The sequence below is a fragment of the Myotis daubentonii genome, chromosome 7, assembly GCF_963259705.1.
Source record: "Myotis daubentonii chromosome 7, mMyoDau2.1, whole genome shotgun sequence".
NCBI lineage: Eukaryota > Metazoa > Chordata > Mammalia > Chiroptera > Vespertilionidae > Myotis > Myotis daubentonii.
In genome coordinates, this window is record NC_081846.1 from 7,163,719 (window position 1) to 7,176,218 (window position 12,500).

General features: G+C 37.1%; 1 pseudogene; it reads left to right on the forward strand.

Annotated features, from left to right (window-relative positions):
* The first annotated feature begins 8,709 nt into the window (after positions 1 to 8,709).
* On the forward strand, positions 8,710 to 10,675 carry LOC132238788 (AP-1 complex subunit beta-1-like; annotated as a pseudogene).
* The last annotated feature ends 1,825 nt before the right edge of the window (positions 10,676 to 12,500 follow it).

Below are 12,500 nucleotides of genomic sequence, written 5' to 3' on the forward strand. Positions count from 1 at the left end.
ATTTACCAAGACTCTGAGCGTGCCTACTAACAGTCAATGAAGCAACTTGCCAATGCTAGGGTAGGTAACTGTCAGGAGTAATTCATAAAAACAACGGGTGAATTTTAATGAACTACCAGACTTTGATGCCTCTAAGGTTAAAAATGTTTTAAATAGTGCAATTATACAGAGTTTATTCACATCACTTCAGGATACTTTGTGAAGTTCCAAAACAATCTTCTAACCAGAAAAGAAACATTTATGAATTACTGTAAAATAAAGATAATTATCAGATGAGTGTTATGAGAAAATTCACTCCAATGACACGAGGCTATCTTTAACCTTGGGCACTGTTGCAATTTTTGAGCTCAGGAGACTTCAGTAGGCAATTCTGTTATTAAGCCACTCATCTTAAAACCACACACATTTTGTCAGTATAAAAGGTGGCATGAATTTGGTACTTGTCATTAGGATGTTAAAAAACTCCTCAATTATAATAATCTTTCCCCCAAATAGCAAACCCTACATGGAAGGTTTATACAAAAACTGATAAATACCTACATTGCAGTTATTAGCAAGAAAAATGGAAAGAAGAAAAGCAACCAAATGTTCATTTGTTTTTCTTGGTGGACTTTATGCTTTAAAAAATGTGGAAATGTGCCATGTTCCCAAAATATAAAGGGTAGATGGCACCACCTGTAGCTATCTTTTGCTATCAGAGGGATTAATGTTTTTCTGGATAATTTAGAAGGTCTTTCTTAACTTGTCTTCCTTCTTATATTTCCCAGAATACTGAGTTGTATAACTAAATTCTAGGATAATTCTATTTCTATTTTGGTTAGGAAACTGTTCATACTTAGGTAATTTGATAAAAGCATGATTAAACAGATTCATGTTTATCACAATTTGCTTATTTTAGAATTATCATACTTTATTTTACAATTGAAATAATTTCTGATTCAATCTTCCAGATGCTTAAGGGATTAGAATACACATTTTATTTGTGTCTAAGATTTAATTTGTATTAGATTTAATTTTAGTGATCCAACAAAAGATAACTCTTGGATGAGACAAGAATTATTTCTGAAAAGTGCTGTGTTCTTTAAAATCTTTCCCTCTCAGCCTCTCCATTCCCTTGGCTCCTTACAGGTGACAATTAGTAATTAGAGGTTTTTGGTTTTACCACTTAATAGCTATGTCATCGTGGGCAACTCTCTTAACTTTTCTAAGTCTTACTTCTCTCATAAAAATCTGCCTGATTATCTCACAAAAATATTAAGTGGATAAAATGAGATAATGTATATGAAGTGCTCATAAATTATAAGGTTGCTAATAAACATAAGGTATTATTTTTAACTTGGAATAATATAGTAAGCAAAAATGTGATATTCCAAGTATGCGTTTATAACAGATTATCATCATCAACAAAGTTAATACAATTTTTATTGGGAATATTATCATGGGCTCTAAACAATCTTCAATAACTTAACCAAAACTTTTCTTTAGAACTACCTAGTAATTATATAGCAAATTTAGTTACAGGGTTGTTATCAATATATTGACTAGTATCTTAATACTATTTCCCAGTTGTAGACTCTGTAGTTCTTAAGTATATGATTCTATGATTTTATGTTTATAACATAGGGAAACAGGCTTATATCTAAATATAACTCTATTTATATAGCTGTATCAGTGGCTAAAACAGAAACCATAATGTTTCAAGGGTTGAAGTAATAGAGGAGTTTGGGCCTATCTCTTATGGCTTAATCCCTTCTAGACTATATATATATATATTTTTAATCTCAGTATAATGTTACATTCATTTTGTAATATATTAATAGGGTAACCTATTAATTTTCCTGGTACAGTATAGGTTTCTGCCTATAGTATTATTAGAGTTTCATTTTTTAAAAATAGTCTTTGAATAGAATGATTTTATAGGTTTATTAATAAGATAAACTTCTTTGTTGGTCAATAGTATATATTTCAAGAATTAGTTTAATTATTTTTGGTGCCCCATTTCAGTCTCAAGTATCCTGATTTGAATGGTAAATATATAATTTCTGCAAGAAGAACTTGGAGCAGAGACCAGCAAAGTAAAGAACTTTCTGACTACTATAAGGAGCAGCAGTCAAAGCAGAACTTGCTATGATTGATAAACACCAAAGGAATCTGTCTATAGGTAAGTAGCCTTGATTTCTATAAAGAAAATCATATCTAGTCTGTCTGCTGTTTATCAGTGAAGGTGTGAGTGAGATTCAAGAAATATGTGTTGGAGAATAAGGACTCCTAACTCTGAATCCAAATACTCATATTTCAGGTACTAATATTCATATTGGAACTTGGCAAGTCTCCCCTGAGAAAAGATGTAGTTACATTCTTACACACGACCCTATTCAGACATACCCTGATACAAGCTTGTCTTACTATAACTAACTGTACTTTACTAACAATAGATACAAGATTCTCTTGGAACTGCATGATCTGAGATTAAATCATGTCAGTGAAAACTATACCCTTAACCTAGTGTATGAAGATGTTTAGTTTGAAGGATGTTTAATAAAAAAAAGTAGATGAACTAGATGATTTTTATGAAGAAATGATCGTTAGAATAAATTTTGGATATTTTCCCCAAACAATTCAACATTTAGAAAAAAATAAGGAAAGCTAAATTCTCTGTAATGGGTATGCAAAATGTAAGCAAAGGTGACGAGTTAGAAAGTTACTTTCAAGAAGCAAGTAAGTGGATTAAGTGCTCTCAGGATATTGCTATTAAAAGAAGATCTAATATCAGTGGTTAATAATTTTTACTTACAAAATCAAAAATTTTTGAAATTTCATTGTGGAATTTAGTCTATTTACATTTCTAAAAACTGAAAATAATGAACGTATATAGAATCTTTATATGCTAGTATATGTTCATATGGCCTATTGGTCTCATGAAACAATTTGACAAACATGTTCATTATAGTTTCAAAAGAAACATCCTATTTGGCTCACCAGGAACAACTTGGGGGTCTAGGTCCTGTTATTTCTGTTGCTGCTGCTGAGCACGGAAGACATTTGGGGATGGAAGAGAGAGATTTACTAGGGTAATACCAATACTTATGGACTTACCCCTTCTGTTCTAAATTAGGAAGTCAGTGAAAGAACTGCAAATGTATGTAAGAAGGTTTTTTTTTTTATACTAGTACAGAAATTTTAGTGATAACACTGTGATTTGCTCTGTAATTTTTGAACAATGGCTTTTCCTCCCTACCTATTTCCCAATTTTATAAGACTTGGTTTTAGAATCAGAATTTAAAGTTTTCCTTTGATGTAAAAATAGTTTTGCTCTTTACAAAAACAACTGTCCTTTAAGAATAACATTAAAAAAGAATAACATATATAATTGAATATATTGGTAACATACAAGAAGAAAAGGTAAAAGTATTAAAGCATCCCAAGAACAATAAAATACAGTGGAATATTAGCCAATGTTATGTCAGAGGTGAGTCCTCCTTTTATCAGAACAATTCTATTAGGTGATCCATATTATATAAAATTTGAGACCAAATGGCTTCTGTTATAGGAAGGCTGCAGCATTATCTCAAATGTTAGAGAACAATTTTAATATAGTCATAATAATCACATGAAAAGGCAAGAATACTGATCATGTTGATGGTATTTCTAATATTTGGAAAATGTTATCAAAAAGTATAAATACTATGCAAATTTTGAAGACCATGGCAGAAAAAAATTAAAGAGTAGCAGTAACAAAAAAAAAAAAATTAGACAAAAGCTTATTAAATGACCAAATAGCAAAGCAGAACTGAATCATTAAGATTAAATATGTGCTAAAAGCATTAAAGTATTAAAATTCTATTACAATTAGCTATGACTCTTATCCTAAATATTAAAATAGATAGCAACAAATATGCAACATAACTTGTAAAAGGTTGAGAATAACGCAAAGCAGAGAAAAATGAAAGACATCTCACTATTCTCATTGTGGTTATTATTTATGGAATGGATAAAATATGTAGAAAATGTCACAACATTAGATTAACACATTAAAAAAACCAACATGCCACATCTACCTAAATAATTTTGTAAAACAGCTGAAAAAGCAAATTCATCAAATTTAGACAGTTTATAGTGGAATAAATATGGCGAGGATTAACTAACCCTAAGTTTCACAATGGGCAGCTTCTAGCCGGTTGGTTGAAGCTGGGTCTTGGCCACGCAAGGATCACTGGACAAGAAATCAGTTGAGCTGGACTAGAGCTGCCCATTTGTCTTAATAATGAATGCTCCACACTGTCTGTTAAGTAAAGAGAAAGAAAATATGGATCAGAAAGAATGCATGGGAGGCGATAAGTATAAGTTAGAGTAGGCGAATGCAGGACATCAATGAACATTTAGTGAATACTAGCAGAACGCATGCCATTAATTCTATTAGTGTATCATCAAGTGAGAGGCTAGATATTTGGAGGGGCCAGAACTCAGGGGAGGCTTGCTCACTGCTCTCTGAGAGCTTGAAATCTATTTATCTATCTATCTATCTATCTATCTATCTATCTATCTATCTATCTATCTATCTATCTATCTATCTATTAAAGCTGGGGACTGACAGAAGAGCTTAAGATAGAAGAAGCACCAGGAGAGAGCCCAGGTGGGACTGCTCGGGCTAAGTCAGAGCAAAGGGGGCCTTGGAGACAGGTTCAGGACTTAGTCTGGAACAAGCTGCCATTGTCCATTGCTCCCTTGGTTGTGAGCCTTGTGGGGTCCCTTAGAATTTAGGAGATACATGCCTGTTGGGGAAAAAGGGGAAGGGAAAGGCGCAGGTGTGCTCTCTGCAGGGAGAGCACACCCTGGGACCTTCGTTTGAGAGTTTTTTAAAAATACATGTTTTGATTTCAGAGAGGAAGGGAGAGAAACATCAATGATGAGAATTATCGATTGGCTGCCTCCTTCCTGCACGCCCCCTACTGGGGACTGAGTCCAAAACCCAGGCATATGCCCTTGACCAATATCGAACCTGGGACCCTTCAGTACACAGACCGATGCTCTATCCACTGAGCTAAACTCTCCAGGGCTGTTTTTTTTTTTTTTTTTTATGTGAGCACCTTCCTTTTTTGTTTTAAACTCATATAGTAACCAGTAGGATAGCCACTCATGTACCAAGAGATTAACATAATTTCCAAAGCATCAGGATCATTAAGAGAATCTGGACCTATAGGAGGTGGAGTGTTTGAAAGTTTTTAAAGGCTGAGAGTTTAGGGGAGAATCTCAATAGGATATTCATCCGTTTTATGCAGATGTGCCAAAATGAGATTTATTCCCTTAATTTCGCATCTATCCTTGGGTGTGGTTGGCACATGGCACTAATTTGACTTCTGCTGTCTCCCTAAGTGGGGTGATTTAAGCTATTTATCCTCTGGTTGGGGAGGAGTCTAAACTATTTACTCTTAAGTGTCCTTGGTTAGGGAAGATAAGATTTTGTGTTCACTAGCTGGCTGTAAACTGCTTGGCCATTTAACTGTTTCCCTATTCTACTTGTCACGTCTTACTAGCCTGTCTCATTTCCCACTCAGGGACTTCTATCTCTAAAATCTTTTAGGCGTGATGATAAATGATGATGTCTTCAGTGACTGCTTCCTGCTGACAAGAGCTGTGGACCTGGCCTACATAGGGTATGGAGGTCTCTCTGATCTACGGAAAACAAGGGAATGGGATTTGAGCCTGGAACAGAGAGGCTGTTAGCTGATTCTTCCAAAACAGGGGGTAGGCCAGAATCCCTGAAGCATCATTCATCATCTTATTATGGAATTGTATCATTCCAGAAGTGAAGTTAGCAGACTGCTTCATATTTCATTGACTCAATTACTGCAGTCCTAAAAATAAGTCAGTTCAGTTAAATTGTTAAGTCTCATTTCAGGAGGCCAAGATGCAGATGGGCTCCCAAAGTGAGACTATATTGTGTAAACAAGCAGTCAGCTATTGAATAAGAGGTATGCCTATGAAAACAGAAGGAAAACAAAGGTTAATGATCACAGCAAATTATAAAAGGTTTTGATTCTGTAAGACTTGTCAGTCCAGAAGATTTTTAGATGTAAGGATAGTTTCTTTCGCTGGAATGAAAGCAAGCAGTGACAATCTGATCTTCCTTATCTGCAGTTTGGATATTTCTGGTGATTAAATTCTGCATGGTTTACATAACATCGGTCATTAAGATTGTTTAACTTTGAGCTGTCTCAGGTCCTTTGGCTGTAATTTGCAAGTGCAAAGCTCAGAAAGAAAATTTTAGTTCTCAATAATTCCAAGTCAAAGGATGGGGGAAAATGAAACATCACTTTGGAAGAATACTAGAAAAAAAATGATCCAATTTAGTTTGCAGGTGAAAAATAAAACTTTAACTAGAGGCTAATCTCCACAACTGTGTATTATAGATACTATTTTTTATTTATTTATACAGTCAGGGCTAGATTCTATTGAAACATAATTTTCCCCCCTAAAATCACCCTAATTTTTTTTTTTATCAAAGATAGCCAAATCAAGATTATTTACTTCATTAAGTCCAGTTTCCATTTAGATTTATTTGCATAAAACAAGAATAATAATTGATCATAAAGGCTCTCTTAAATCTACTTTTCTGGAATCTCATAAGGAAGCTCCAGATTGAACTTTAATTAGCCTCTCAGGGCAAAGAAGCCAAACCACATAGCTATCATCGTTTGCCTGAAATACCTATAGATTTGGGTGAATTCCTCAAGTTCTGGGGGGTTCCCAAAATGTCTTGAGGTTCTTTCTTTGCTGTCTCCTAGGAAAAGACTGCCATGAACCATGTGAATAAGCAAGGTACCAGGCCATCTCGAAGGGGTTTTTATTGGCTTCCAAAGTCAATCTTAATTTATAACTTAAATCTTTCTTGTGACATCCAGAGTCTAGGCATGTCTCTCTACTTACAATCTATTTTAGACTATCTCTTTTCTAGTGTGACAGTATAAATGTTTAGTATCCTATATAATAAAAGCCTAATATTCAAATCGACCAAATGGCGGAACAACTGATTGCTATGACGCGCACTGACCACCAGAGGGCAGACACACAACACAGGAACTGCCCCCAGCCTGCAGGCTCCAGGCCAGCAAAGGCGGGTGCCAGTGGCTGCCCCCTCCATAGCCCTGCCAGTTGCCCCACAGATTGGCCCTGATCGCTGGCCAGGCCTAGGGACCCTACCCATGCACAAATTTCGTGCATCAGGCATCTAGTATAAAATAAGGAACAGGTCAACAAAGAAACAAGTTGAGTTATAACATTCCTTCTATTTTTGAAGACATCAAGTGGTTTTAAAAAACATGATTTTAAGGGAAGAGAGTTTGGCAGGCCATTTATAAAGTTGCCCCAAACCCAAAATGTACCCTTTAAAAGTTGGCACTGGTAGGACAGGCATATAGATATCTATGCTCTATTATAAAGAGTAATCCCATCTATCTGTATCATCCTGATGTTTTTGTGTGTTAAGATTAGTTTGAGTCAAAGAAACAACCTCGTTGGTACTAGCTTTTGGGTATTTTGGGCACAGGCCAGTTACTAATTTAGGGAATCAAGCTGCTGCATACATGTTTTAGATTTTGAATAGGTTCAAAAATTCCCACATTTATTCCAGGATCTCTACAGCAGTACTGTCTGATAGAACTTCCCATCTTGATGGAAAGGTTCTAGATCTGTACTATCAAATATGGTAGCCACTAGCCTCATGGAACTATTTAGCAATTGAAATGTGGCTAGTTGTATTTGGGGAACTGAATTTTAAATTCCACTTGATTTTAATTACTCTAAAATGAAAATGAAGTAGCCTTATGTAGTTTGTGGTTACCATATTGGGGAAAGCATGGTACTATCATCTAGGCCAGCGGTTGCCAACTGGTGGTCCGGTCTGTGAGGTACGAAAGGTTGGCGACTGCTGATCTAGGCTGTATCAACCCACTTACTGCCACTTCACTAGGCAACCTTGACTGCCAGGGAGTTAGTCTTTCAATACTTCTGCCTTGCACAATGCTCTTTTTGTAACACTCATTATAGTCAGAGAACGCAGTCAGTATAATTTACTGAATTTAGAGAGATTTGTGACTAAAATATGATAAACTTTTGGAAATGGTCTATGGATGCTAGAAAAGAAATAGTTTTCCCTTTGCAAGGTACAAAATTCAATATGTATTATATATAATATTTTTTTGGTCTTATTTATTCAAATCATAAAGTCATGATATTAAAGTCTCCCAGTTGTTTTTTTTCTCCTGGTATTTCTAACAGTTTTTAATTTTACATTTTTTGATGTTACATTAGACTTGTTTATTCATTATAGATTTACTCCTTTATCACAATAAGCAGGCCTTCTGTATCTTGTTTAATGTTTTTTACTTTGAAATTGACTTTCTTATATAAATGTCATTCCTCCCCCTTCCCCCAATGTTGTTTCCATTTTTTTTTGATACATATTGACTGGCAATGACTCAACCTAGTGTTCTTTGCACTTATGAAGCTAATTTTTATTTTTATTACAGTACTAGTTTTAAAAGTCAAATAGTGGTTAAAGAGTAAATAAAAAAGGGCTCCAACATTACCTTCTCCCTCTCCCCCACTTCTATCCCACTTCATTTCTTCACAAGTGGCCACATTCACTGAGTTGTTTCTTCTACTACTTATTTCCACATTTCTATCTATATTAATTGAATAATTCCATGACCTGAATGGGCCCTGATTTTTATTCTGGGCTGCCTATCCAATTACAACCCTAAAGATGACAGGGAGACTCAGAGCATCTGAGAGTGGCAATTCCCCGACCATGTCATGCCAACTCAGCAGTGCTTTCAGCAGTCAAAGTCCTAATGAGATGTGGAGTCGTTACCCAAGGTCTCTCACTAGTACAATATGCTGCTGAAGAAGTTGGCCCCTCCAACTTGCCACTTTGCTGTCTGGGGGGCCAGAGGTGCAGTACTCGCCCTGAGGACCATCAACCCAATTGCCCAGAAAGGACCTGGAATCTTGAAGCAGGGAATCCGTCTTTGTGAAATATAATGGTCCCATCTATTTTAAACTAGAGAAACTGGACATCATGGATCGTTTGGCGTCCCAAGCCAATACTGCTCAGGTTCTGGCAGAACTGAAGGAATATATCACAGAGGTGGATGCTGACTTTGTTCTTTGTGCAAAGTTGTGCAGGCCATTGGATGGTATGCCATCAAGGTGGAGCAATCTGCAGAACTTTGTGTCATCACATTGCTTGATCTCATCCAGACCAAAGCAGATTATGTGGTCCAAGAGTCGTCGATTATTGTTATCAGGGACATCTTCCACAAATACCCTAACAAGTATGAAACCATCATGGCCACTGTGTGGGCATTTACACTCGGATGAGCCAGATGCTCAAGCCGCTAAGATCTGGATTGTGAGAGAATATGCTGAAAGCACTGACAATGCGAATGAAACCATAAGAAACACAGGAGCTGGTACTGCAGGTCTTGAGTTTGGCAACACAGGATTCTGATAATCATGACCTCTGAGATAGGACTGTATTTTTTGGAGGCTTCTCTCTATGGACTGTCACAGCCACGGAAGCAGTCTTATCTGAGAAGGCACCGACCTCTGAGAAGTCAGATCTCATTGAGCCAACTTTGCTGAGTGAGCTAATCCGCCACATTGGTTCTTTGGCCTCTGTGTACTACAAGCCTCCCAATGCTCTTGTGGAAGGAAGTCATGGACTCCATTGCAAACACCTGTCAGTGCATCACAGAAGCACTGATGCAGGTAGCAGCCCTGTTGGCACCACCACCGCCACCACCCTGAACAGCCTCGGGTTATTCTCTTCTCAAGGTGACCTGAGGGGCCTTTTAAACCTTGACCTTGGTCCCCCAGTCAATGTGCCATAGGTGTCCTCCATGCAAATGGAAGCAGTGGATCTCCTGGCAGTGACCTTGGTGGGAGGCAAGGGAGGAAGTCCAGCAGTGGACAGTCCTTCATCCCATCATCCGTGTGTGCAACCTCTGCTCCTTCACCTACTCCTGCTGTGGTCAGCAGTGGTCTGCATGATCGATTTGAACTCTCTACAGGGATAGGTATGGCACATGATGGGTATGTGGCTCCTAAGGCTGTCTGGCTGCCTGCAGTCAAGGTTAAAGGCTTGGAGATTTCCGGAACATTTACTCATCAGCAGGATACATCTATATGGAAATGAACTTCACCAATAATACTTTGCCAACATGATAGACTTTGCAATCCAGTTTAACAGGCATAACTTCTCCCTCTCAACACCTTGAGTGCAGTCATGAAAATAGAACCGCTAAATAACCTGTGAAAAACATCGATGTCTCCTACTTCAGCTGCCTTATCCCACTCAATGTGCTTTTTTGTAGAAGACGGCAAAATGGAGTAATTATTGCCAATAAAAATGATCTTTAGTTTCAGATGAAGGAATGGCACTTTAATGCTGTTTCCAGCAAGTTGCAAAACAGCATTTATACTATGCCAAGCAGAATGTGGAAGGGTAAGACCATGGTGTACCAATCTCTGAAGCTCATTAATGGCATGTGGATCTTGGCTGAGCTACGTATCCAGCCAGGAAACCGCAATTATACAGTCGCTGAAGTGTAGGGCTCCAGAAGCCTCTCAGTACCTCTATCAGGTCTACGACAGCATTTTGAAAAACGAATAGACTGGTCACCAAGATTGGTGCAGGCCAAGAACTCTTAACTGGAAGAAACTGTATTGCCATGTAGAATCTGAACCCAATTACACGGAGGCCACCGACCAAGGTAGTGACTAGTCTAACCTGTGCTAACTTTGGGGCACATCCTGCTGATAGTTTTAGCTTCCTGCAGCTATTTGTAACCACTGCTTCAGTCATTTCCCACCTCTTGCCCCTGCTGCTGCTTACTCGTGGGCTTCTCCATATTGTGCCAATGCTGGAGTTTTTAAGTGCAGTTTGGTATTTTGTAATTGAGAGCTCATTTCAAGAGCAGAAAAAGACAAAAAATATTAAAGCAAAAAGAGTGTCACTTTAAAAACATGCTTAACATTCTTTGGAAGTTGCTCTTATCCTATAGGTTACCAGTTCATCCTCTCTTGTCAAGCAGTAAAACTTCAATCATTTATATAAATGTATATTTAACATATGTATCTGAAAATAAATAGCATGTATTTAATATGAAATGGCTAATTCAAGAGAAGTATATTTATAGAAAATATTAACATCAAAGAAAGTCTGTTTTACATTTTGATGCAACTTTAGTAGCACTGTAGACTTTCAGACTACATCAAAATTAGGGTTTTATTTCATGTTTGCAGTAGTGGTAACAGCAGTGAAGGAATGCAGTGAGTGATGACGGTGAGGGGATAACAGAGGGTGAGGAGTCTCCTTAAAGTTGACTGTTTTAGTATGGAGCTCCAATACCTGGGATGGGTCAGAAGCATAAATATGAATGCGAAATAGCTAATCTCTTTCATTTTACTGTAAAGAGTGTGCTCACTTTTCTTACCAAAGTACCCTGCAAACAGGATTCAAATGACCATACTAACTGTTAATCAGTAATGATGCAAGAGTTTTACCAAGAAACTAGGTCATTTGGGAATAAACAGAATTCCCTGCTATATAGTAGAGTTGAAATATATTGAATATATACATACATCTAACTAGATGATCACTCTTTGGCCCAGATCTGATTTAGAATACACGAGCACAATTCCCAAACTGGAAGAGATTAAATATTTTCATCTCCAGGTAAATTTTATTATTTATTTATTTTTAAATTCTCACCCAAGGATGTTTTATTTTTTTTAAGAGAGAGGGAGGTGGGAAGGAAGAGAGGACATCAATGTGAGAGACACCAATCAGTTGCCTCCCACATGTGCCCAATCAGGGATGGAATCCGAAACCTACGTATGTGCCTTGTTCGGGAATCAAACCTGCAACCTTTTTGTTGTACAGGATGCTCCAACCAACTGAGCCACCTGGCCAGGACTTATTTTTTATTTTCAATTTTTATTGAATTCATTGGGGTGACACTAATAACATTATATAGGTTTCATGTGCACAATTCTTTAATACATCATCTGTATATTATATTGTGTGTTTACCACCCAAAGTCAAGTCTCCTGTCACCATTTATCTCCCCTTTACTCTCTTTTACCTTTCCCTCTGGTAATCACCATACTGTTGTCTGTGTCAATGAGCTTTTTAAAAAATTCCTTCACCTTTTTCACCCAGTCCCCTCCTCCTCTAATAGCTGTCAGTCTATTATCTGAGTCTGTTTCTGTTTTGCTTGTTAGTTTATTTTGCTCATTAGATTCCACATATGAGCAAAATTATATGGTATTTGTCTTTCTGTCAGGTTTATTTCACTTAGCAGAATACTCTCCAGGTTCATCTATGCTGTCACAAAAAATAAGATTTCCTTCTTTTTTACAGCTGAGTAGTATTCCATTGTGTAACTGTACCACAGCTTTTTATCCACTCATCTACTGATGGACAGTTGGGATGT